The sequence below is a fragment of the Tiliqua scincoides genome, chromosome 3, assembly GCF_035046505.1.
Source record: "Tiliqua scincoides isolate rTilSci1 chromosome 3, rTilSci1.hap2, whole genome shotgun sequence".
NCBI lineage: Eukaryota > Metazoa > Chordata > Lepidosauria > Squamata > Scincidae > Tiliqua > Tiliqua scincoides.
Window position 1 is genome coordinate 7,010,504 of NC_089823.1, and position 27,326 is coordinate 7,037,829.

General features: G+C 46.0%; 1 protein-coding gene and 1 pseudogene across 3 annotated transcripts in view; both read right to left on the reverse strand.

Moving 5' to 3' along the window:
• Positions 1-27,326, reverse strand: part of TENM4 (teneurin transmembrane protein 4) — a 367,138-nt gene that overhangs the window by 226,583 nt on the left and 113,229 nt on the right. The gene's annotated exons all lie outside the window — the stretch shown is intronic.
• LOC136646806 (5S ribosomal RNA) lies at positions 548-664 on the reverse strand (annotated as a pseudogene).

The following is a 27,326-nucleotide window of genomic DNA, read 5'->3' on the forward strand; positions in this document are numbered from 1 at the left end:
AGCCTTTTGATTATATACATATACACTTATGCCACATCTCAGAATTGCTAAATATAATATTCCTTGAAGGAGAATATTAAAGGAGATTTCTCCAGCTTTCTGCTCTTTCTTTCTGCAAGTCTCAAGCTGGAGAACTGAACAAAACGAGCTATGCAATCTGAGTAAAGGATTACAAGAGAATACTTTGGGAAAATATCTAAAATAAATGGTTTATCATTTTTTTAAAAATCACTTTGGTAGGTCAAGCCAAGGGTCCCAACTAATTCAGCATTCTGTATCCAACAGCAGCCACTTATGGGAAGCTCACACATAAGGTCTGAAGGCAATAGCCCGTGCCACACTATTTGCCCCAGCATGTGCCCCTAAACATGGAAGTTCTGCTAACTGTCACGACTAACAGCCTTGACTCAATGCTCCAAAGCATCCACCTAGGCCCTTTTTGCTTTTGTCTTTCAATAGCCATCAAAAACTTAATGACCATCAACACATCTTGTGGCAGTGAATCCCACATGGTTGGCAACCTTCAGTCTGGAAAGACTATGGTATAAGCCTACAACACCCGGTATTCCCAGGCGGTCTCCCATCCAAGTACTAACCAGGCCTGACCCTGCTTAGCGTCCAAGATCAGATGAGATTGGGCATGTGCAGGGTAACAGTTGCAAAAACATAAGAAAAGGCTTGCTGGATCAAACTACAGGCCCAACTATTCCGGCCCAGTGGCTAACCAGATGCTCCCAGGAAGTCTTATAGGAAAGGCTGGAAAGCACTAAAAGTCCTCCTTGAATGTTTTGCAAGAGCCTGGGGGTGCAAGGGGCACCAAGACGGAGAAACACAGAAGCAAAGAGGTACTGTCATCACTAAGACACAATGGTATCTCCCCCCCCCCCCCCGCTGATCTTGGGTTCAAAGGCCTAGCAGTGCTTAGAACAGAGACTCCCCCCCCCCTCCCATTCTGTCTGAACGTGCCATTTGTGGGCAATTTGTTCTCTGACACTTTCAAAATGCAAATCAGTGATATAACCTTGAACCTCTCCTGAGGAGGTAACTGAATAACTGATTAAGGAGTGTAATTCTCACACACATGCCCTTATCTTTTCCATCCTGAGCAATGATTATAGCATAATGAAATACACATTTTTGCAATAAGAAAATAACATTTGCACTGTATTAACTTTCCTGATGTTCCTCGGCGAAACGGCACACATCTGAGTTACGGAGGATATCAGATTAACAACCTACTTATACCTCCATTAAAGTAATGAATCAACACGGGGAGGTTACTTTTTATGTCAGCAATCCGCTGCCCATTTCTTATTTTACAACTACAAATAATTGCATGGAACAGCAAGCGCAACCTATAGGGGGAGAAGCCTCGCTCTCCAGCATATCTTTTGACAGAGCTTTCCAACACAGGGGAGATCACTGCAGTGGTGTGCGGGGAACGAAACGAGTGCACTCGGTCTTTCCAACAACCCCATCTTGTGCAGAAAGTTCCAATATTTTTGCTATATACTTCCCTTGAGAAGCACAAATGAAATTCAGTCAGAAAAACGAGAAGGAAGCCTGTGCTGAAACTAGAGAATGGCTCGCACTTCTGTTGGTTGCATAAGGCGCTATGACAGGGGTGTCAAAGATAAGGCATACACTCATCTCTAATGCATTTATTTAAATTTTATATTTAATTTTTTTCTGGCCTGCGACACCATGCCAGATATTTGATGTGGCCCTTTGGCCAAAAAGTTTAGAGACGCCTGTTCTAGGGCAGGGGTGCCCCAACCCCGGCCCTGGGGCCACTTGTGGCCCTCGAGGACTCTCAATGCGGCCCTCAGGGAGCCTCCAGTCTCCAATGAGCCTCTGGTCCTCCAGAGATTTGCTGGAGCTCACACTGCTCCAACACAACTGCTCTTAGCGTGAGGGCGACTGTTTGACCTCTTGCATGAGCTGTGGGATGAGGGCTCCCTCCACTGCTTGCCGTTTCACATCTGTGATGCAGTAGTGGCAGCAAAGGAAAGGCCAGCCTTGCTTTGTGCAAGGCCTTTTTATAGACCTTGAGCTACTGCAAGACCTTCAGTCATTCATATAAGTTCATCTTTAATATATAAATTATACATCTTTACATAAAATGCATGTAAATTTATTCAAATTTTAAATGTATATTAATTCTTTTTTCCCCTGGCCCCTGAACACAGTGTCAGAAAGATGATGTGGCCCTCCTGCCAACAACTTTGGACACCCCTGTTCTAGAGCACTAGTCTAACTCGCATGCCAAGAACCCCAACTAGATTGTTACTGCCAGGCCTAAGGTAGACTGCAGCAGAGGAATTGGGTTCAACACTGATGCTGACCCTGTAACGATTGAAGACTCTTGGTCACGAAGCTGCTGGCCAGCATCAGCTTTCTACTGACATTGGAAGCCACATTGGCGATTCCTTGACTGGAGCAGGAAGGCAGCCTACATATTTTTTAACCAAACGATTGATCGATGGCGGTATTTCCTTGCTCAAAGGCACTCACTCCGCTGACTGCCAGTTGCTAGGTGGGGAGGGGAGCTGCTGCCTTCTCACCCTGCTCGGGGGCTTCTCCAAGTCATCTCTTTTGCCACTGTGGGAATTGGGATGCCGGACTAGACAGGCCTTTTCATTCGATCCAGTGGGCATTCTCCTAATGTTTTTACAGTCATTCTAAACTACTTAGAGGAGAAAAAAATGGAAACATAGACACAAACCATAGAAAGACCTTACAAACAGACTGGAAGCGTTTCCCACCCACCCCCGGCTTCTGGATCAGATTCTACCCAGGAACAGCTGGAGGCAAGAGGGAGGGGGCCAACACCTAACTTTCAGGCTGGACACTGGCTGACTTTTCCCTTTCCACGTTCATCACTTTGCCGTCAACTCTTCTTTAGCCTTTTTTAAAAAAAAAACTCTTCTGTCCATAGAAATCCAAACAAAGCCATTTTTGTTCAAAGATCTCTAAACAGCAGCATAAACTGGGGACAATTTCTGTCTGGCAGCTGGGACTCTGACACTAAGGCTGTCAAAATAATTAATATCTTGCTCTCTCTCACCCCAGTCACTGCTTAGGCACAAAGCCCCAATGATTTCCTCCCCACCCCCCAGCTGGAAACCATGGGTGCACTTGAATGTAAAATTTCTTTGCACAGGTGGAAAACCTTCTCCCCTTTGGTGACTAGACCTGATTTGTGAGCAGTGCTCCCTGCAACCTCTCCTTTCCAGGCAGGAGTTGACATTCCCCAAATTGCACCTGGCAGAAGGAAGACTGTTGATTCATTCCAAAATGGATGCTTAAAGTTTAAACTGTCTTCCCCCCTTTTAATACTTAGAAGAACCACTAAAAGAAAATCAACTACAATGAAGCTGTCAAGAAACAAAGCCTTCCCTGCTCACACCATTTTGCACTGTGTCCCAAAAGAACGAGCACATACCGGTGCCATGTTGCGGGGCTTTGACCACAATCTGTGTGCCTGCATATGCCAGCTCAGGCTAAACAAGGGTTAACTACTATTTCCCTGCAACATCTGTAAGTTATGATATATTCCAGAAAGTTCCAGCAATTAATGGGCAATTATTCCACCTGAAGCTGCTAAAGAGGAATAATGCGAGTTTCCTTTAATTGATGCAAGAGCAATGAATGTACTTTTTATTATTTATATTGCACTAAGAGCATATTCAGCGGAAAAGCAACAAATAAGTGTACGAAATAAATAATGAAATAAGAGGTGGTACAGCAAATTGAACCATTTCAGATTACTCAAATATGTGTGTGTGTGTGGAGGGGGATAGCATACTAAGAAGTGGTTAGCAAGAATGTAAATGTAAAATGAATGTAAAAACTGACACATTTGGGGAGGGGGGAACCTCCCCAAATGTGTCAGTTTTTACATTCAGGGAGCATTTGTACATGGGGAAAGATTAAGAAATGACATCCCCAGGAACATTTACCAGAAAGTTAAAGGAGAGGACAGAGATCCCTGGTTTGTGCACGTCAGCCTACTTAGGACAGTTAACTTATAAAATCTGCTGCCGCAAGATGTGATGATGGCCAAAGCCTTAGATGACTTTAGAGTAAGGGCCTCCACACCCCGGCCCGGGGGCTAGATGCGGCCCGTGGAGTGCCTCTATCTGGCCCGCGGCCAGTCTCTGATCCCCTGAAAGCCTCTGGCCCAGTTGACCAAACACAACCAGAGTTGGGCTTGTGGGGTGGGGGAATGGGGGTCCATTTAAGTGTGTGTGCTTTATTTCTTGGGCTGTGTTGGTGCTTGGAGAAATCCTGGACATTTGAGCCCATTCATTCATTCATTCATTCATTCATTTCAGTCATTCATCTAAGTTCCATCTCTAATGTATTTATTTAAATCGTATATTTAATTTTTTTCCCCAGCCCTCGACACCATGCCAGATATTTGACTTCGGCCGAAAAGTTTAGAGACCCCTGCTAAAGTTAACAATTTAATGGAGGAAGAGAAGTGTGCCTCTGGCAACCTCAGGTGCCTCTGAATAGCAGTTGCTGAGGGACAAACACTGATGGGGGGGGCTGCTGTCTTCAGGCCTTCCTTATTAGTTTCCCCAAGGCACCTGGTTGGCTCCTGCTGGGAACAGAAAGCTGGGTTCATCTCATCTAGCCAGGCTCTCCCAGCTTTTTAAAGCACTGCAACCACCCTGACTCAGAGCCTGACCCTCTTTGGTTGCAAAAGCTAAGTGGTACTAGACCTGGCCAGTACTAGATGGGAGATGCCCTGCATATTGTAACACGCAGGTGCTCTGAACACATGTTTATGTACATTCCACAAGTCTTCTGGAGTGGGATAATATGGTACAACACAAGGCTTCCTCTTGCATGGTTACATGTACATACATGTGTGTCACTTCCCGTAAACTCTATTATATTGTTACTGAACTTGAATCTCAGGGAAGGACAAAAAAGAAATTAAAACAATAAAATGCATAAATAATTATACATCTACCCTTGTTTTGCCACCCACAGAAATCACATTATGTTTCTTTACTACCTGCTATTGGCACAGAGAAAAAGGACAACAAATTGGTGTGTTCTTTAGAGCGGCGCATAAAGATATATCACCTGGAACTCAATAGGCACAATTCTATTTCTCCCTCTCTATTTTTATGCAGAGACCAAACTACATTCTGGAGCGAGTTCCTTCATAAAAGCCTATAAATTAAACAATGGAATGAATAACTGACTGGAAGGTTTTATTAGTTCTAATGTAATACATGCAGTTCAGTCAGCTGGAGGGAGAAAACTCGTTCAAAATTTCATTTCAAAAGGAAAGGGTACAACAACGTAATAAAAATGAATTAAATTAATAAGGATTGGAATTCAGCACATCCACAGAGCTTGGATTTCATGGCACATGTTGAATTGTTACTGACAGGATCCAAATTAGTTTTATGCCAGTTTTAGCCCAGAAAAGCCCTAAATAACTTCCACCAGACCATCAAGCAGGGTGGGCGTGAGAGCATCTGCAGAAGCAATGGAAGGGCAGAGGAACCGAAAGCATATCTCCCTTGCGTTTCTGGTTCCTCTACATCACTGCTTCATTTGAAATAGAATGAAACAGAACATGACACACATGAGATTCTGATTTCAATTCCCTCTGCATCAATGTCAAGTGTAAATCTGCTCTAGGACAGTGTTTCTCAGCCGTCCTGGAACGTGCTGGAATCCCTAGCATGTATGCACTGCTGAAACAGAGACGCCTGCGTTGGCTCGGTCATGTTGTGAGAATGGATGATGGCCGGATCCCAAAGGATCTCCTCTATGGAGAACTCGTGCAAGGAAAGCGCCCTACAGGTAGACCACAGCTGCGATACAAGGAAATCTGCAAGAGGGATCTGAAGGCCTTAGGAGTGGACCTCAACAGGTGGGAAACCCTGGCCTCTGAGCGGCCCGCTTGGAGGCAGGCTGTGCAGCATGGCCTTTCCCAGTTTGAAGAGACACTTTGCCAACAGTCTGAGGCTAAGAGGCAAAGAAGGAAGGCCCATAGCCAGGGAGACAGACCAGGGACAGACTGCACTTGCTCCCGGTGTGGAAGGGATTGTCACTCCCGGATTGGCCTTTTCAGCCACACTAGACGCTGTGCCAGAACCACCTTTCAGAGCGCGATAACAGAGTCTTTCGAGACTGAAGGTTGCCAACATGGTACTTGTACCACCAGTGGTACTTGAGGTAGTGTCCTCAAGCACTCTGAGGTATTTGCAGGACCCGAGACCCCTGCCGTCTGGCAACAAGATCAGCAATGCAACCCAACAAGCAGTAGTAGGAAGCTCAGCTCAGTGGGCAGAGCTCCAGTATGCACTTTTCGTAAGCTCAAAAGATCCCTCCCATCTGTCCCGAGCCTCTTACTGGTGTTTGCCATGTTGCGCCTGGCCTCCTAATCAGGAAGTAACTGGCAATGATATTATCATCAGTTACTTCTGGTGGTACTTCCAATAGGTAGACCATGTGAAGTGGTACAGTGGAGGACGAACATTGAGAAAAACTGCTCTAGGTGATTGCAGGGTGCAACATCTATACACGACTAAAGTAGACTATAACATAAAAGACAGTTCACGGCTAAAATTCACAACTAAAGAACAGAGGGGCCACTTGAAAAATCTGGCCATGTTGTCCCCCACAATCCTTTGCCTGTGGAAAGTCACTCACATGGACATAATACCACATCAACAAAAAAGCATCATTTGGCATTTTCCCAAAACTGATGAAAGTCCAGTACTGCCCCAGAAATTCACAATGGGGTGGGAGAGACTGGGAGCTTTCAAATGCTGGCTTTCAAATGCTGAAACAGGTGTGGAAACAGGCCCAAAGAGGCAGAGGTTCAAGCCCTAGTTTTGCAGCCACCTTGAAGAGACACTGCATTGGTTAATACAAGACTCGTATTCGTACGAGACTCGTACGAGACTCGTACGCACAAATGTCTAGTTGCACTGAGTTCAACTTGTCAATATTCTCATCTTACTCTCCCCCACCCTTACGCTCCCCTCCACCTAAAAACAAAGAAGACGACTACATGATGGAGGGTTTGTGTGGAGCACTTAGCTGACCTAAATGCTATCCATGCAGCAAAGGTGCTGACATTGCTTCTTCATCACAAGAACAGAGCACTGGTGGTGCTGAATCCACGAACTGGGGCAGCCACTCAGTCACTCATTTGTAAAGAAAGAAAACTTTTATATTTATCCGGTCTTCTCTAGCCCACCCTATTTCAAAATCTCAAAGCAACTAATTACAAATAGCCATTTAAAAATTCCTGAAAAGCATCTCCACCCTTACTTTATCTCAGCCACCAGAGACCTATCCACTCTGAAAGGTCTTCTGCTGCTTCGGATTGCAGATCAGGCTGGGGTCTGGAAGGTAACCTTTATGCCTTTATGGAGTAAAACTAATTTGGATTCAACCAGCAACCACCTGACAGGTCAATGACAGCTTCCTAGGTGTCCCGAATTACAATCCTTCCTCATTTAATTCATTGCTTTGTGCATAAATGTGCAACAGCTACAGAGAACTCATGCCTATGTACCCTTGGTGTTCATTTCAGATTGCATTTATTTTAAAGGATTTATATTCCATCTTTCCAGTCAAAGAGAGTTCAAGGCAATTTATATAAAATAGCAAAACCAATTAATTTAAATGTTCGAGTTTGGTGGAGAACTGTACCAACTGCAAGTTGCTCTCATATCTTACATGGAACTTTTCCTTTGCAGAGATAATCTCCATGTAAAAACAGGTGTTCCTACCCGCTGTCACATCTGAACTGACTAGGGCTACTAGGGCTAGTTCTCAACCCCTGGGCTCTAGGGATAAGAATAGGCCCTCAGTTTGGCTGTACTTGTCGTAAGAGGAGACTAAACAGCCACCGGGGAGATGGGACTTGTTAGCCTGGGAAGGCAGCTCATCTGAGAGAAGGAAAACTCTGATCCCAAACCTCCACTGCCTTGTGGCTACATCCAGTTATGGAAAAGGCTTCAGGAGTCCACCTCGAGGCAAAATCCAGAGCCGGAGTCCCTGAGGCAGTTCGTGGCTGAACACAGTCATGTTCTGGCAACTCCTGCGACGCCGCTGGAACCAACTGTATTGGCCTCTGCCTTTCCATTGGACCATTTCAGCGACATGGAGAGGGGGGATTTGCTGCATGGGTAACAGTCTATCCTCCATATCTACTTTACCCAGGCTTCGCGCACTGGAGAGGACACTCTGTTCCAGAACCACCATTCAGAGCGCGATACCATCGTCTTCCGAGACTGAAGGATGCCAACAACAAGGGCTAGTTCTCACTAAGGTGCTAAACCCAAGTCTGGGCTACACCTACAACTGTGGACTTCAGGTGGGCACTCATATAATGGGTATACTCCCCCATATAAAAACAAGCAAGCATGCACTTTCCATATATAAAATTATATACAAAAGAAAAGTGTTCTGGCCCAGCCTTTTTCCTAACATGCCAGTTTTCTATGAACAGAGAAATCTATATGGAAGGAAGAGCATTTGATTATGTGTGACTCCACTTAAAGTCCAAGGGGGTTACAGGACAGACAGTGGCTGCCCACTTCAGCAAGAACTACTGGGTTCAGGACAACAGACTTTGAGACTTGTAAACAAGACTAAATTAACTGCGTCTAGAACCATAACGTAAGAATCAGCCCTTAATAGTTACACGGCTTCCAGTTCTGACAACAAAGACAGAACAAGTCCCAGAAGCTCCTGTTTAATTGCTCAGCATCTAGAAAGGGTGTTATATAGGTACTTCAACTCTTTGTCGAGTGACATTTGGAGCATAATCTGTTCTATAGCCACCGGAGACCTGACCTTTCAACAAAAGCATAAGCTGCATTTTGCTATTATCTGGTAACTTTCACTCTGCAATATGAAGAGTGCTTTTGTGAGTCACAGTAAAGGAGTTGGGAGGGTAAGATTGAAGAGATCACATGAATCCTGATCTAGCAGCAAGCCCTGCAAAGTTCAGTGGCGCTTGTTTCCAAGTAGGGGAGCACAGCCACTGTATGATTTAACATTTGGATGATTTGAAGATAATTAGCAGTAAGATGTTTAAGAGAGTTCTTGGGCAGCCCTGGGGAGCAGTGGTGCTGAAATGGCCACCCCTGTAACGTGAGAGGCCAGGCCAGCTGCCTGAGTTTCCTTGGGGTAAGGGAACAAATGTTCCCTTACCCCAAGTAGAACTGTGGCAACTCCACAGTTCTTTTATTTCTTTTCTCAGCGTGTGGTTGGTCTGTGGGACTCCTTGCCACAGCATGCAGTGAATTCATCTGGGATAGATGCCTTTAAAAGGGGATTGGCCCAATTTCTGGAAGAAAAATCCATTACGGATTACAAGCCATGATGTGTATGTGCAACCTCCTGATTTTAGAAATGGGCCATGTCAGAATGCCAGATGCAGGGGAGGGCACCAGGATGCAGGTCTCTTGTTATCTGGTGTGCTCCTTGGGGAATTTGGTGGGCTGCTGTAAGACATAGGAAGCTGGACAAGATGGGCTTATGGCCTGATCCAGCGGGGCTGTTCATGTTCTAATGGGTCTCCTCAGAGCTGTACCAGCTCTTGAGCTAGTGCTGAAACAAGGAAGCCCACATAGGGCTCGGTGGCTTGGGAGGGAGCATAGATTAGGTGGCAGCCTCTGCCACCATCTCCTGAACCCAATCCTTCCTCTGGCCCTCCCTCCCTCTGCCTAGTTCCACTGTCCCCCACCCCAAAAAGCCACCCAGTCATCTGTTGGGGATACCTACTGCCCGGCACTCTAGCGACGGGTCCTCCCGGCACTGGCACTACGGAAGGGCTCGCCACCATCATTTTTAAGGCACTTTTCCGATGCCCAGAACCAGCAGTGCGGCACATGGGATCAGGCCCTAAGTGTCATCTGAAAGCAACAAAACTCTCTCTATAACAAAATCTACATCACCGTTCCTATCTGTTTCTGAACCGACCTCTGTTTAAGAGCATAAGAAGAGCCATGCTGGATCAGACCAATGGTCAATCTAGCCCACTAGATCCTGTTTCCAAAAGGGGTGACCCAGACACCACTGAAAGTCCACAAGCAGGGCATAGGAACATGCTACTCCCTCTGTCACTCCCCAGCAGCTGACATTTAATGGCATATTGCTTCTGAACAGTATGGAGGATTTGTATTATTTTATGACTAAAAGGCATTGGTAGATCTCTCTCTACCCGGGAAATATTTTACCCCCCCAAACCTATTCCCTGCCATGCTGCAGCCACACCAACACGTGTGTACTGCATGCTACAGTGTGTCAAGGTAACTGGACAGCCTGCATAGGTATTTTTTACCTCCTACTTTGTTGGCATAAGTCTGAGGAGAGCTGGGGGAGGGGGTCAGGAATAGGATCCGGGCAAAAGTCACTGCTGCCGAAACCTCTCTCCTCCAACACCCTCTCCCAGTACCTCCTCCAACATCACTCCCATTAGTCCATTTCCCTGCCCATGGCCTGATCCTGCCACTGACTTACAGGCACCAGTGGGAGGCCTCCAGAGTCACTGCTTCATATACCACTGCCCATTTACAGCAGCGATCTGGAAGCACATGACGGCAGCCTGGCTTTCACACCACCGTAAAGGATGTTACACTGCCAGAACACTAGTTCTAGCAGCACAGTGGTAGTGCTGGAGCCTAGTGCACTTCAAGGCCATTGGCTATTATTATTATTATTATTATTATTATTATTATTATTATTATTATTATTATTAACACATCTTGGGGCAGCAAAAACATACACTAATTATGGATTGTGTGGAGAAGTCATTTCTTTTGATGGCTGTGACTCTACAGCCAAGCATTTTCACTTGGTGACCACAGTTCTAGTGTTGTGAGAAAAAAGTGCGTGTGTGATACACACACACACACACACACACACACACACACACACACACACACACACACACACACACACTCACTCACTCTAAAATCGGCTTATTACAACTTTTATGAAACAATAATCCAGGAGTTGAAACCATTTAATCAAATGCAGTAGTCGTATCCCCATCTTGTGGTATCAACTTCTGCTACGTCTTATTTATATGCTGCCAAAGTTGTCAAAAAAGTGGAGAGGGGGAAAGACCTGCGTGGCATTTTGAATGATTGCAAAGGAACCGCTGAAAACATATATCACACATATATCCTTACACTCTGCATCGAGGGGATATTAAACAACTCTGGAATTGGAAACAATATCCATGAGAAATTCCACTGCAGAATACACATAATAAACTTGGCCATTTTTTTCTTAAAGACGTGCAAAGCAAACTTTCAACTAAGCTTTTCATTCTGGTTTCCCACAAACAGAAAATTAAGCCTGCATTACCCTGAACATTTGAATTGCTCTTTAGAAATACTTTTCTCTGCAGCAGACATCCAACCGTCCAATCCGTGCCCACCAGTGCTGACGTTCATACAGGTTTATCATACAATTTATCTGAAGAGTCTAAACTCCTTAACATGCTTAAGAACAGAGAATTATATTCTGAATATTGAGAGAGTCTTGAATAGTTTCTGTTTCATCTTGTCCTACAACCAAGTGCCTGGGAAACCGAAGTCGGCCTGAAAGTGACTGAAATCAACAGTTTCAAGAGGTTATAGATAGAGCAGAGGTACAACTTGCTACCGACCCAGATCTATGGAAGGGCTCCAGACTATATGTGGGGAAAACAGACAAGGTACAGGAAGTGAAAGAAAGCACAAGACTTGCAAGATCAAGGAGTTTAAACTGTCACCAAAGAAGAGAGGAAGCAAGAGAGGCAGGGCAACTGAGATGGTAGTCTTTGCAAGGCTACTTTAAAATACTCTGGGATCTCTGCCCACCAAAGGAAATGTAAGATAACTTCTGAAACAATGCGTACACATCACAATGAACACCCAAGTGATTTTGAGGGTGCGCTATTAGAAAATTCCCTGTAACTACACCTGCATCCTAAAAGTGGTAACAAGTTTCTCTGAAGTTCTTGTTTTCTAAGACCCAAGGAAAGATAAGTAACTAGGAGAATCACTGCCCAATCCTACAGGTAGGCTCTACAGCAACACAAACAGTTCTGATGAAGCATGTTGCCACATGCTTCTGGGCCACCTCCAGAGACAGTGAATGGCACCCTGCACGAGGCAGTAGCTGGGAGAAGCTCTGCTGGTCCCAGTCTGTTGCGGGGGAGGTTTTGTGGCTGGGAAAGGGTGTTCCTGGGCAGACCAGGGGAGGGCAGGAGACATATTGGATGTGAGAAGAGATGCTATGGCCTAGGGATGCTCCAAGCATGCCTGCTTTCTCTCTTCAGACTTGTGCCAGCTATCCGAGTAGACCCATAAGTGATTTGCAGGCTATCCCTTGCCTCTCCCTATACGTCTGATTGGCCCCACCCACCACAGCATATCTTGCTGCCAGTTTTAGCAAGGGGGAGAATAGGGTTAGGCTCTAATGTTATCGCCAGTGATTATGGCTATAATGTTTTAATCAATCAGTCAGTGAGAGCAAATTTTAAAGCCCTTTTCACTAACTAAAAAGGCACGCCTTATCGGTTGCGCCACACATTTATTTTAAGGTAATAATTTTTAATATACATATTTACAGAACATCTTAGAAGAGGCATCCAGTCTTCACTCTCACACAGGAGGGGATGCCTCTTCTAAGGTAACATCTGTTGCATCATGTACATGCACTATCTAAAAAAGACTACATAGATGCAGTTAAAGCAAATCTGATCAATCAACTAAGGTTTCTTTAATTAGGCGACAGTCTGGTGGCAAGCATGAGGTTTCTGATATACTGTATTGGTCGTGTAGCCAGGAGCCATTCATTGTACTGGGTGGCATTAATTCAATTTCGTTAGTCTATCAGAATGCTTAAGAGATAAGGAAGAAGAAATCCATATCTTTCCAAAATGTCTAAACAATCTGATTATGGAAGCTATAAGGTAGTCAAAATACATTAGGCCAAACAAACATAGCCCACCAGGTTTTTTCCCCCCTTTTTCTTCCTCTCCCCATTGTCTCTGCATCATTGACTTACTCAGAGAGAATATTGCTAATTACACTGACTTGCATTGATTTCTCCCTCTCCTTTCCCCCAGAGGATGGATTACCATTTCCTCCCAGACTCTTAATGATTTACATTAGAATAAAACTGCCACCTTATAACAGCCTGGGAGTCACCTTTAAGAAAGACATCAAACACAGCCACACCACAGCTCCCTACCCTTTCCACTTCCTAGACTGGGTTTTCAAAATAAGATTTTAGAGGGCAGAAGACACAGGAGGCATGGAGACAACCACTCCTCTCTGCTTAACTAAGCATGTGATGCAACCAGGTGACACAATCGAGTAAAATCCTAACACAACCTGTTCGATGCACAGAGTGCCAAAACAGTTATCTGTTTCATTTCATGCGCCTGCTCTAATAGGAGCCAGCAGCGAATGCCCATGTCAGGTGCACCTGGGTAAATCACAAGACAGTTCCACTGGAGCCCAAGGCAGGAAGTGACAGCACCGTCTGGAGTACTCAGTTTTCAATCCCCATCATTCTGTTTTGTCTCTCCCAGTCCTTCCTATAACCTTGCTTGGTGCCCTGCAGGCCATCTCAGTACCACTATGACTGGCTACTCTCTGCCTCTCCATCTCCTGTCAACACTTACTTATCAACTATTGAAAATATTTATGCCCTGTCTCTCAGCGTCAATTTCTGAGGCAGCTTTTGACACAATCTGTGCTGAAATACATGTGTTTTGTTACAGGGATACTTCTCCTGGCAGGCGTCATGCAGTGGTGTAGCTAGAGGGAGTGCAAAGCACTAAGTTCTGCAGGGAACCATTCCAGGCCATGAGAGCAAAACAGAGGCAACGCCCGTCTCTGAGGGTCCACCTGCACACTGCGGTGAGGCTCCCTGCAAAATTTAGTGCTTGGCACCCCCTCTAGCTATGCCACTGCCACCATGTTTTCCCTAGAGACCCCATTGGAATAATAATATATTGTGATGCAGTATCATTGCAAACCATTGCATTTACAGCACCCTCCACTGGCAGAACACAAGTTCCATCAGGGGAAGGTGCCCACAGGATCAGGCACCAAACCCCACAGACTGAATTACTGCATGTCAGGGATTTATAAAAACTGGCCAACGTCTTCTTGACATCCTTCAGTCTCGGAAGACTATGGTATTGCGCTCTGAATAGTGGTTCTGGAACAGAGTGTCCTCTCCAGTGCGCGAAGCCTGGGTAAAGGAGATATGGAGGACAGACTGTTTCCCATGCAGCAAATCCCCCCTCTCCACATCGCTGGAATGGTCCAATGGAAAGGCAGAGGCCAATACAGTTAGTTCCAGCAACGTCGCAGGAGTTGCCAGAACGGGACTGTTTTCAGCCATGAACTGCCTCAGGGACTCCGGCTCCGGATTTTGCCCCGAGGTTGACTCCTGAAGCCTTTTCCATAACTGGATGTAGCCACAAGTCAGTGGAGGTTTGGGATCAGAGTTTTCCTTCTCTCAGATGAGCTGCGTTCCCAGGCTGACGAGTCCCACCTACCCGGTGGCTGTTTAGTCGTCTCTTATGACAAGTACAGCCAAACTGAGGGGCTATTCTTATCCCCAGCCCCCAGGGGAAAGATCAACAGGATCCACAATAAACAGGTCCAAGACAACCAATTAACATTCCTGTTTTACAGGTGAGGAACACCAAAGCCTGAGAGTGAAGCAATTAGCACAAGGGCACAGAATTTGTTTTTAACTTGTAATCTTACTATTATTACACTACAGAAGGTCAGACACCCATGTCAATAACTGTAAATCACTCCGAGATCTACCAGTAGATTCCCATTCACCTTCTGATCTGTACTGCTTATTCCAACTGGATCTCCAAAAATAGGCCAGGGATTTTTCGTCTACTACCTGACTTCCTTCTAACTGACAATGCCATCAATGAATAAATTTCCTAGCTGAGTTTACCTCCTAACATTAATATTTGGGCTGGGGTGGGGAATATATCATAAGAACATAAGAAGAGCCCCGCTGGGGCTTTGATCAGGCCAAAGGCCCATCTAGTCCAGCCTCCTGTATCTTCCAGCTTCCACTACCACAGTGGCCTGTATCTCACAGTATATGTCACAGTGGCCCAGGAGAAGCGCTGTTCAGCTGGGGAATCCTTAATCCTTGCCCTGCCTGACCCTTCTTTTCCACAAACCCTTTCCTCACTCTTTTTTCTCCCTAGTTATTCCCCAAGTCATTTTCGAAATCTAAAACAGGACAAGCTAGAAGGACCAGGATGAGGTGAGATGAAATGGCAGATGAAAAATAATAATAATAATAATAATAATAATAATAATAATAATAATAATAATAATAATAATACAGGTATTTATATACCGCCTTTCTTGGTCTTTATTCAAGACTTTATTCAAGGCGGTTTACATAGGGGTTTACAAGGCGGGTTACATAGGGGTTTATTTAAATCCCCGTAGGGATTTTTACAATTGAAAGAAGGCTCTATCTTTCAAGAGCCACAAACAATTCAGATGTATCATTCTGATCTGGCCTCCATCCTGGCCTCCATCCTCCCACGCTCAGAGCAGATGGAATAGCTCGGCTTCAGCTTGTCAGCTGCTTCAAGGTCACACGGTGCCGGTGGCCTCGAACTGGCGACCTTGTGGATGTTATCTTCAGGCAAATGGAGGCTCTACCCTCTAAACCAGACCTCCTGCCCAGACCAGACCTCCTGCCCAGATGAAGGGGTAACCAGTAGTGGAACCACTCTCATTGCAACTCGGAGAAGGTCTGCAACATGCCACCCCTGACATGTGGCCCCCACTTCAGCATGCTGCCCTCCCTCCCCAGGATATTTACCAAGGCTCACAGACCTTGGCATTGATTGAGAAGCCTTCTGAGGTTTCTCCTGCTGTTTTAAACAATACTTCCGGTTTCCTGATGAAACCAGTTTCCTGATGAAGCCTCAGAAGGCTCAGCGTGTGGTTGGTCTGTGGAACTCCTTGCCACAGGATGTGGTGACGGCATCTGGCCTGGATGCCTTTAAAAGGGGATTGGACTAGTTTCTGGAGGAAAAATCCATTACGGGTTACAAGCCATGACGTGTATGTGCAACCTCCTGATTTTAGAAATGGGCTATGTCAGATGCAACGAAGGGCACCAGGATGCAGGTCTCCTGTTATCTGGTGTGCTCCCTGAGGCATTTGGTGGGCCACTGTGAGATAACAGGAAGCTGGACTAGATGGGCCTATGGCCTGATCCAGTGGGGCTGTTCTTATGTTCTTAAGGCTTCCTGCCCATTGCCAAGCACTGCACAAAGCCTCACCTGCCCATGGAGCTGCTCAGATGGGCAGGTAGGGTGGCACGGCGGGCAGAGATGGCAGCAGCGGGGTCGCAGCAGGCACAGTGCCCAGGGCTTTTGTCCCCCCGCCCCAAGTCCACCACTGGGGCTAACTAAGCACCACACCCAACTGCTAGTTTGCCCCTGCAAATATTATCCTTCTTTCTCCACACAACTGTTAGAAATGTGGCATGCTGAACGCCACATCTTCACACAAATGCATTTGCTTTTTCAAAGTATTTCTTCCTCACTCCCAGCCAGCATGGAGGGACTTGAATATTAAGAACCTGTGCTTCGTTTGCAGCAGCATGAAGTGCAAACACAACCCACCGCACACACATTAACTGTCAGCGTTCTGCCTGCAAAGGTTTGGAGGTGAAGGGTTGTCTACCAATCAGGCTGGCCCTCTTCTAAACTACAGGCAATCTCATCTTGTAGTTGCACAAAGAGGAGGCTAAGAGAAGTGCTAATCCCCTCTAAGTCTCTGGGGTCATGTAGGAAACATGAGGCTGGCTTGAATTTTCTGCGGAGTGTGGGAGCGATGGAATCCTGGAAGGTTTCTTAATTAAACGGGGGCATCGCCACAGTTCTTGAAGGCTCAGAATGCAAATTCTAGCACCAGATCAGGTGTCAAAGAAAGCATCGCCAGAGTGACAAGTCTTGTGGCTTACCTAAGACTACAACAAGAAAGGGAGAGGAAAGACAATGAAACAGGGCTGCTTGGAATGAAAAAAATACCCTGAATAAGAGCTGGAAAGAAGCTAATGGTCCACTGTTCAAGCTCCTGAAAGCAGGAGGCTAACTTGAAGCATCTTAATCAGAAGAGAAGCCACAATTGGCTCCAGTAATGGCCACCCTTGGATATTCTTCATTTACATAGAGTAAATCATTTCACTGTATGTGTGTGAACCCCAACATACCTTACGAGAGATGATAAAATTCAGTACACAGGTATGGTGGGAAAGCATCTTAGAGAGATTCTGGAGGGACAGCTGCTTTCATCAGGGACCTATGCAGAGCCCACACAAAAGAACCCCCCCTCCAACAGATCCACCAGATACCTCCAGGAGGCAGCCCTCTCAACTGCCCCCCCACAAATGATGTTGAGAAGAACGCTGCTTCCAAAATGGATGGTTACACATCACCACTGTGATTAATAAATAGCCAGGGACACACCTCCTCTTCCAGTTATGAATCAGTCTAAACGTCTTTTAAACCTGCTTAAGCTGGTGGCCATCACCACACCCTGTGGCCGTGAAGTCCAGAAATTAATCATGCTGTCATGCTAATTGCATCAGGTAATCAGAACAGTAGCAGAGCCGGAGGGGGACGCACAGTTCCATAACTCACCTTGTAAGCTCTGCGGCTTTTGCTCTCAGAGAGGTTCCAAGAGTGAGGGGGAGGCTAGTTTTGGAGTCGTGCGGCACTTGCAGCTTCCGCCACCTCTGATACGGATCAGAGGCATCTGTTGGGCCACCATGAGATACAGGAAGCTGAACTAGATGGGCTTTTGGTCTGATCTTTGACTAAGGTGGGGCAGGCCCATTTTGCCAATGTTGAATATTTTGTTTGAGACCTGCATAGTCTCTTGAACTTTCACACCCCCCTTACAGTCTCTTTTCTTCTGCACCAATGAAGGCTAGCTCCTCACATGCCATGAATCCTTCATCTAAAGTTCCAAGAACTCCCCACACACTCCCTTCCAAAAAACCTCTAGGGAGCCATCTCTTTGTCTTCATTCTTCATGCAGCATAGCGCACACACTGTGGCCTTGCATTCACCCTGCCTTGCCCCCTCCCTCATGCCAAAGCTCCCCACTACTGCAAACTTTAGTTTCTAAAATCTGCCTTTTTAAATTAAATATTGCAGTGGTTCTCAAACCTTTAGCACTGGGACCCACTTCTTAGAATGAGAATTAGTTAGGACCCACTAGAAGTGATATCATGACCGGAAGTGACATAATCAAACAGGAAAATTTTTAACAATCCTATGCTATAGTCCTACTCACACTTACTCAGGAGCAAGTTCCATTTACTATCATTGTTGAAAACATATACATAGTAGCCTGTTAAGATCTGTAACATTTCCCCAAATGCAGTCACATAACACAGCAGCATCAAGTTTAACAGATTAAAAATAAAATATTGAAATGAATGGGGACCCACTTGAAATTGGCTCATGACCCACCTAGTGGGTCCTGACCCACAGTTTGAGAAATGCTACAGTATTGTAAAATACAGTGTTCACTGAAGTCCCTGAATAAATAATGACGCACATCAAAGATTTTGCCAGAGTTATGAGAATGTGTTTGTTCAATGGACCACTTACTGTCCTGAATGCCCTTTTCTGTACTCTGTCCTGCATCTCCTCTGAGATGGACCACTCCATACTAAGAAGCAACCCACAAGATCTGCAGGTGTGCCTGCCAAGGGAGTTTGCAGTACAGTGGCTGAAAATAGCTGAAAAACTCTTCTGGGTTCCATGGTTCTGTTTCTAGGGCAACTGCCTGCAGTCATAAATTGTCTCTCCCTCTTGGACAGACAATCCATTACTACAGATACAGCCCAATCCTAACCTGCCCTGGAGCAGGCAGACCAGTGGGCCCGCCCCACATCCAAGGCAGTGTTGGGGCCAGCTGTGGCTCAGCCTGGGGCAAGGGGAATCGCTTCCCCTTACCCCTGGTAATGCTGCAGCAGCCTCAATGGGGCTACGCAGATTTGCACCCACCTCAAGAGTGGCGCGGATCGAGCAGCCCAGAGCTGCCCCAGGCTGCTCGGGAACAAGGCTAGGATCCAGCATAAGCACCCACTGCCTGCCCCCCCCCCGTCCTGAAATGCCTCCTCCTCGTCCTCCCCACACTCCCCAGACACCCATGATGGCCTAGCTCAGCCAGCGCAGGCTTACTTTTTGTGCTCGCCCAACAAGGCCTGGGTGGCCTCCCTCCTCTACTGGAGGTGCAAAAGTGCTTTATGGCACTCTCGCAACACCGGTTAGCTGGCGCATGGGACTTGCTGTATCACTTCAGGTTGCAGGCAGAAGCTCGTATGATGGAGGGGCCCTCCAAACAAGCAGACTCCCCGCACACAGAAAAGTAATTGCTACGGAGAAAGTTTTCTATGTGCAGAAATTTATTTATTATTTAGTACTGAGGAGCACTGAGTCACGCAAGGCTCCGCTTGCGGTCTGAAGTGATGCAGTCCGGACGCTGCGAGGAAGATGCAGAAGAACACATCTAGGTTTGTTCCCTTGTTTTGGAAACCTCTGAGGCCAGACTCCACTGCAGACCACCCCTGCACTGCTCCCTAGTCGGCAAGTCATTTGTCTTAGTGTTAAATTTGGCCTGTCACTTGGAATAAGATTGGACAAAGAAACAGCAATCAAGTGATTTCCATGCGAGGCAGGTAATTACGGAATCTGTTAAATTATAGTGATTAGACACCGTTCTGGAGGAGCACAAAGAACATTCCAAGCAACTTTTGGAGGAGAGAAAGGGGGGTGAGAAGTTTTAATTAAAACAGCTGCACTCCTCTTGCAATTGATTTGATCCATTCCTCAGCACCCCACCCGGATCACCACCTCCCTTAAGAAAGCAAGCAGGTTAACAAGAGACAAGCTGCAGAGAAGGGAGTATAAGTGGATCAAGGGGAGCCTTGGGGAAATCCCCACACAATAGGTCTGAATATGGCATTAAATGGTTCATTTGGTGGAAAGTGATTAAATGGGAGAGATTTCCCTTTATTATGGAAATTGGAGCCACTGTGCTGTTGGACCTATGCTAATGATCTGAAACACACACAGAGAGAAAGGAGGGCAGTGTTCAACTGGTATATAATACACTACTTGGCCATCAGGGCTCCAAGAGGTCATTTGCATGAATACAGTCAGGCAACAGATTTCAAGCACCAATAGATTCAGTGAGGGAAGGCTGGGCAAGAAGGACTCTCAACGATGTCAAAAGTTCAGGGCTCAGAAAATGGGTATCTAGTGCGGTTCAAAAGCATCAGCACAGATTTCTTTTCTTTTTTTTTAATGCCACAGTACTGTAAAAAATAATGGGTTTTTTTTACACGAGATTGCTCGTGTTTTTATTTGCAGACCACTCTGTTCAAAGGTTAATTGAAATTAGCTTCTTAGATGGGAAAAGCTAACTTGCTTTGGAGAAAATTAATACATATTTAAAAAACAAAAACAAAAAAACCCTCATTTGTAAGCCATTTAAACCCTTCAGACTTCTAAATTACATCTCACCATATAAGCCATTTAGGCACACACCATTTTCGGTCTTGAAAATGCAATCAGGCCGCTCTGTCTTTTGATAGCAAACTTCCCCTAACAGTGATATCCCATTACAAAAATCAGGACTTGGCTGGTGAAAAACATCAACTGGGAAAGTTTCAAGCGAGACCCCAAGTTCCTGTTTGCCTTACACCTTCTGTTTCCTAATTCCCAAGACTTCCTGGGTAGTTGTCATTTAAGCCTTCATCACCTAAGCATCCTAACACTTGGTTGTGTTCCTGTAAAAATCTTTGCTAGGGAGGAAGGAAGCAGGAAACATTTCAAGTCTAATTGCTAAGAACTTCTAAACCACTCCCGGTTTTAAAGTACCAGCCTAGGATAGATTTTTTTTTTTTGCTTTGTTACAGCAGTGATGACTGTCCAAAATGGGAAGGGGCTGTAGCCCCATGAAAGGCTCATGCTTTTTATGAAGACCTCAAATTCAACCCCTGGCAACATTTCCAGGTAGGGCTGGGAAAGATGCCTGCCTGGAGACCTAGAGACCACAGTTTTGAGCTGTCTGTGATAGATCAGGAGAGAGATCTTGGGGTGGTGGTGGACAGGTGGATGAAAATGTCAACCCAATGTGCAGCAGCAGTGAAGAAGGCTAATTCTATGCTTGGGATCATTAGAAAAGGTATTGAGAACAGAACGGCTAATATTATAATGCCATTGTACAAATCTATGGTGAAGCCACACCTGGAGTGTTGTGTCCAGTTCTGGTCGCTGCATCTCAAAAAAGACATAGTTGAAATGACAAAGGTGCAAAAGAGAGCAACTAAGATGATTACTGGGCTGGAGCACCTTCCTTATGAGGAAAGGCTACGGTGTTTGGTCCTCTTCAGCCTAGAAAAGAGACGCCTGAGGGGGGACATGATTGAGACATACAAAATTATGCAGGGGATGGACAGAGTGGATAGGGAGATGCTCTTTACACTCTCACATAACACCAGAATCAGGGGACATCTGCTAAAATTGAATGTTGGGAGAGTTAGGACAGACAAAAGAAAATATTTCTGAGTAAGCGTGCGGCTGGTCTGGGGAACTCCTTGCCACAGGATGTGGTAATGGCATCTGGCCTAGATGCCTTTAAAAGGGGATTGGACAAGTTTCTGGAAGAAAAATCCATTATGGGTTACAAGCCATGATGTGTATGCGCAACCTCCTGATATTAGAAATGGGCTATGTCAGAATGCCAGTGCAAGGGTGGGCACCAGGATGCAGGTCTCTTGTTATCTGGTGCTCCCTGGGGCATTTGGTGGGCCACTGTGAGATACAGGAAGCTGGACTAGATGGGCATTTGGCCTGATGCAGTGGGGCTGTTCTTATGTTCTCAATGTTTGTCCCCTGCTGTACCATTTTGCACAGTCCACCTATTGGAAGTACCTTTGGAAGTAACTGACAATAAAGTCATCACCAGTTACTTCTGGATTAGGAAGCCAGATGTTATCTGGTGTGCTCCCTGGGGTATCTGGTGGGCCGCTGTGAGATACAGGAAGCTGGACTAGATGGGCCTATGGCCTGATCCAGTGGGGCTGTTCTTATGTTCTTATGCAATGCAACAAACACCGATAAGTGGCTCAGGGCAGACTGGAGGGCTTTTCTGAGCATGTGAAAAGTGCTTGGGGGAGCTCTACCCATCGAGCTGAGCTTCCTACCACTGCTTGTCGCACTGCATTGCTGGTTTCACTACCAAGTGGCAGGAGTCTGGGATTTCTGCAGGGCCTCTGAGAGGAATTTTTTCAGGGTACAAAATTTCAGGCCGGATTTGCCCTGCAGGCCCTGGGTTGTCGGCCTCTGGTGTAATTGAAATCTCAGGATGTTGTATGCAACACTTCTTTTCACTGGCCACATTGCTAACAAAGATGGGATAGTCCAAATTCAGAGTTTGGAGTAAGGTCTGTGGATGCATTCATCCTCATGTTACTAAAGAATGTTTAGTTAGTTGATTATATGCCCTTGAACAGATAAATCAATTAAGTACATTAATTTTCAAATAAGTTTGCCTATTAGCCAAACGTCAGTCTAGCGATACTCAGGCTGGAAAAGCACTTAGAAAGCACCTCTCTGCTCTCAAGAATATGGTTAACATAAGAACAGCCCCACTGGATCAGCCCATAGGCCCATCTAGTCCAGCTTCCTGTATCTCACAGCGGCCCACCAAATGCCCCAGGGAGCACAGCAGATAACAAGAGACCTGCAAGGCCTCCTGGGAATTGTAGTTAAGAACATAAGAACAGCCCCACTGGATCAGGCCATAGGCCCATCTAGTCCAGCTTCCTGTATCTCACGGCGGCCCACCAAATGCCCCAGGGAGCACACCAGATAACAAGAGACCTGCAAGGCCTCCTGGGAATTGTAGTTAAGAACATAAGAACAGCCCCACTGGATCAGGCCATAGGCCCATCTAGTCCAGCTTCCTGTATCTCACGGCGGCCCACCAAATGCCCCAGGGAGCACACCAGATAACAAGAGACCTGCAAGGCCTCCTGGGAATTGTAGTTAAGAACATAAGAACAGCCCCACTGGATCAGGCCATAGGCCCATCTAGTCCAGCTTCCTGTATCTCACAGCGGCCCACCAAATGCCCCAAGGAGCACACCAGATAACAAGAGACCTCATCCTGGTGCCCTCCCTTGCGTCTGGCATTCTGACATAACCCATTTCTAAAATCATGAGGTTGTGCATACACATCATGGCTTGTACCCCGTAATGGATTTTTCCTCCAGAAACCTGTCCAATCCCCTTTTAAAGGCATCTAGGCCAGATGCCATTACCACATCCTGTGGCAAGGAGTTCCCCATGTCTCAATCATGTGTCCCCTCAGGCGCCTCTTTTCTAGGCTGAAGAGGCCCAAACGCTGTAGCCTTTCCTCATAAGGAAGGTGCCCCAGCCCAGCAATCCTCTTAGTCGCTCTCTTTTGCACCTTTTCCAGTTACACAGTGAATATTTTATTTCTATGAGTTTCCTTTAATTTAAAACATGCAGGAGACACACATTTACACATATGTACTTGGAGAACATAGGGCAAGACCAGTAGCATGGCTATTTACAGGACTGTCGGCCGAGGCCACAAATTCACAGGACAGGAAGGTCACATTTTTCGTTGAACCATGTACAGGAGATGAAGTATATCCAAGACTCGGTTCAGGGCAAAATCAGAGCTTTGCTTCAGAATTTCACAGTCCTTTTTTCTAAAGGCAGCCAGCTGCTGCAAGATTTTAAACAGTAGTGAGAACCAGGGAGCACTACTTGCTGGGGTGTTTACAATTTGCCTCCCACATCCCTCCCTTAGAGATTTGCTGAGTGCAAACACAGACAATTAAGAGGTTTGCATGAACAGGAAGCTCTATGTGTGTGTGTGTGTGTGTGTGTGTGTGTGTGTGTGTGTTTTTGGAATAAAAACAATCTTTGCACTTTTAATAACACATAGTGCCGCACTTCTTCTGATGCCAATTTATGAAAAACCATTTGCTCAAGGTATTAGCGATGCTAATCCGAGCCTGTCATTCTGTCTCTTCTCTAGCCTCTCATCCTCTGCCAAACCTTTCCAAAATCCAGGCACATCTGGCTTAGAGACTGGATATCCTTCGCCAACAGGTGGCTAAGCTGGAGCTGGAACTGTGCTAATGTAACAGGTCCTGCCTTGTTTTTGACAATATCCTGGCACCCAGCTCGGCTGCACTCCACAAAGGCAGAGGTTACCACAGGAAGGTTACTACTACTACTGCCCAAGGAACAGAGCAGCAATTCTCAAATTAGCAATTTGTAAAGGGAGAGGTTGCGGCTCAGTGGCAGAGCACTTGCTTTGCCCGTGGAATGAATGGCCCTGGTTCAGTACCCAGCAGCATCTTGAGGGAGGGCTGAGAAGAATTCAGGCCTGGGAACACGGGAGAGCTCTGTTACTCACTGTCGCTAATACTGACCAAGATGGACCAAGGCTTGAACACAGATTCCCATACGCTACCCCAGAGCTGTAAAAAAGGTTTCAATATCAGGTTAGTTCCATTGAGAGTGGAACCAGGGTTACCAAATACTAAACGTGCTGCCCAAAGCCCTTAAGTAGGGCTCTATATACAGGCCATAGCCAGCAAGTCCCTGGGTATAAGTAGACTGCTATGTTTAACATTCATTAATTGTATACAATATTATTAATTTTGCTTTATTAGTGTTCGTCAGTTTTTTACCCAATGTCAACACGAGTTGACACGAGTCAAATTTTGACATGAGTCAACATAAGAAATGTTGCACAATCCCTTTAGAATAGCCTGGCTGGATCAGGCCAAGGTCCCACCTAGTCCAGCTCGCTGTATCTCTCTGTAAAATGCCTCTGGGAGCACTCAGAACAACAAGATACTTGTATGCTGTGGTCACTCCCTTGCACCTGACATTCAGAGACAAGTTACCTTTAAAACTCAGAGCTTGATTATAGTCATTATGAGCTGTAACCTGTCATGGACTTTCCTCTATCAATCTGTCCAATCTCATTTTAAAGATACCTAGGCTAGATGCCATCATAACGTACTGTGGCAAGGAGTTCCACAGATTACTTGCATGTTTGGTAAAGAAATGTCTCCTTTTGTCTGTCCTAACTCTCTCAGCAGTCAATTTTAGTGGAATACTCATGTCCGGTGTTATGCGAGAGGGAAAAGAACTTCCCTCTATCTATCCATCCCATGCATAATTTTATGTCTCAGTCATGTTCCCCCTCAGGCAACTTCTTTAGAGACTGAAGAACCCCAAACACTAGAGCCTTTCCTTGTAAGGGAGATGCACCAGTCCAGGAATCTTTTTGGTCGCTCTCTTCTGCACCTTTTTCAGTTCCACTATATCCTGAGGGCTGGGGATAAGAATAGGCCCTCAATCTGGCTGTACTTGTCGTAAGAGGCAACTAAACAGCCACCGGGTAGATGGGACTCGTCAGCCTGGGAAGGCAGCTCATCTGAGAGAAGGAAAACTTTGATCCCAAACCTCCACTGCCTTGTGGCTACATCCCGTTATGGAAAAGGCTTCAGGAGTCAACCTTGAGGCAAAATCCGGAGCTGGAGTCCCTGAGGCAGTTCATGGCTGAACACAGTCCCGTTCTGGCAACTCCTGCGACGCCGCTGGAACCAACCGTATTGGCTTCTGCCTTTCCACTGGACCATTTCAGCGACGTGGAGAGGGGAGATTTGCTGCATGGGAAACAGTCTATCCTCCATATCTACTTTACCCAGGCTTCGCGCACTGGAGAGGGCACTCTGTTCCAGAACACTATTCAGAGCGCGATACCATAATCTTCCGAGACTGAAGGATGCCAACATATCCTTTTTTGAGATGTGGCAACCATAACTGGATGCAAATCTCCAGGTGTGGCCTTACCATAGACTTGTGCAATGGCATAATATTGGCTGTTTTATTCTCAATCCCTTTTTTAATTATCCCAAGCATGAAACCGGTCTTCTTCACTACCACCGCAAAGTGAGAAGACACTTTCACTGAGCTGTCCACAAACCACAAAGAAAAGATCTTTCTCCTGCTTCAGCACAGACAGCTCAGAACCCATCAGCATATATGTGAATTTTTGGTTTCTTGCCCCTAACATACATCACTTTACACTCACACTTTATTTATCTATCTATTTATTTTTTCACTGCCTTTCCCACCATCCTGTGTGGGGCCACCAACCATTTTGCAGGTGGCCCCAGTCTGTGGGCCTTTGCAGCGGCTGTTGCATCAGCAGCCTGCTCCTTGCAATGATGGGGCACAAGTTCCATCGGCACAAGGCCCAGAAAGGATTGGGCCATAAGTTTGTGAAGAAGTCCATGTTGGGGATGACAGGAAGTACACAATGGAGCAGAAGAGTTATGGCAACAAGGACTAGCTGTCTGCATCTACATGTCCCTTCCGCCCCAACTTTCCTGTCCGCAACATTCCATCTGCGCCTGAAATTCTCTACTGCAGTTCTTCTGTTGCAGAAGCTGTAATCCAAGGGGAGTGCTGCTAAATAATAAGTGCCTTTTTGTGTTCAATGTGCTGTAAAAATATTAATTACGAGGCTAATGAGCCCCTTACTTTTGAGTAAACCAGGCTGAAGGTTTTGCCTGACATACTGCCAAAGAGACAGCTAATTCTTCATTGGGGACCCATTTAGCAAGCTAGAAGTGCTAACAAGGCTGCGGAGGTGGGGCAGAAAGGGGGAGCACAGGAGGAAGTCAATGAAATGAGCCTGGCAGCAAATAAATAAAAGAGGGAGAATTCTGAAAGACTGGGTGAAACTCAAGGAAAGGGAAGCGTGGTATAGAAATGGCAAACGCCTCTAGCATTCAACACTACCGTACCTAGTTAACATTATACCCAGGGTCAGCACTCAGTTCCCCTCTCCCAGCACGAAGGGGAAGGTAAAAAGGGCTATGAGTCACTAAGCCATTGCTGCTGAAATTCTTGCAGCTTGGATATAACATAAGAACATAAGAACAGCCCCACTGGATCAGGCCATAGGCCCATTTAGTCCAGCTTCCTGTAACTCACAGCAGCCCACCAAATGCCCCAGGGAGCACCCCAGATCACAAGAGACCTGCATCCTGGTGCCCTCCCTTGCATCTGGCATAGACCATTTCTAAAATCAGAAGGTTGCACATACATATCATGTCTTGTAACCCGTAATGGATTTTTCCTCCAGAAACTTGTCCAATCCCCTTTTAAAGGCATCCAG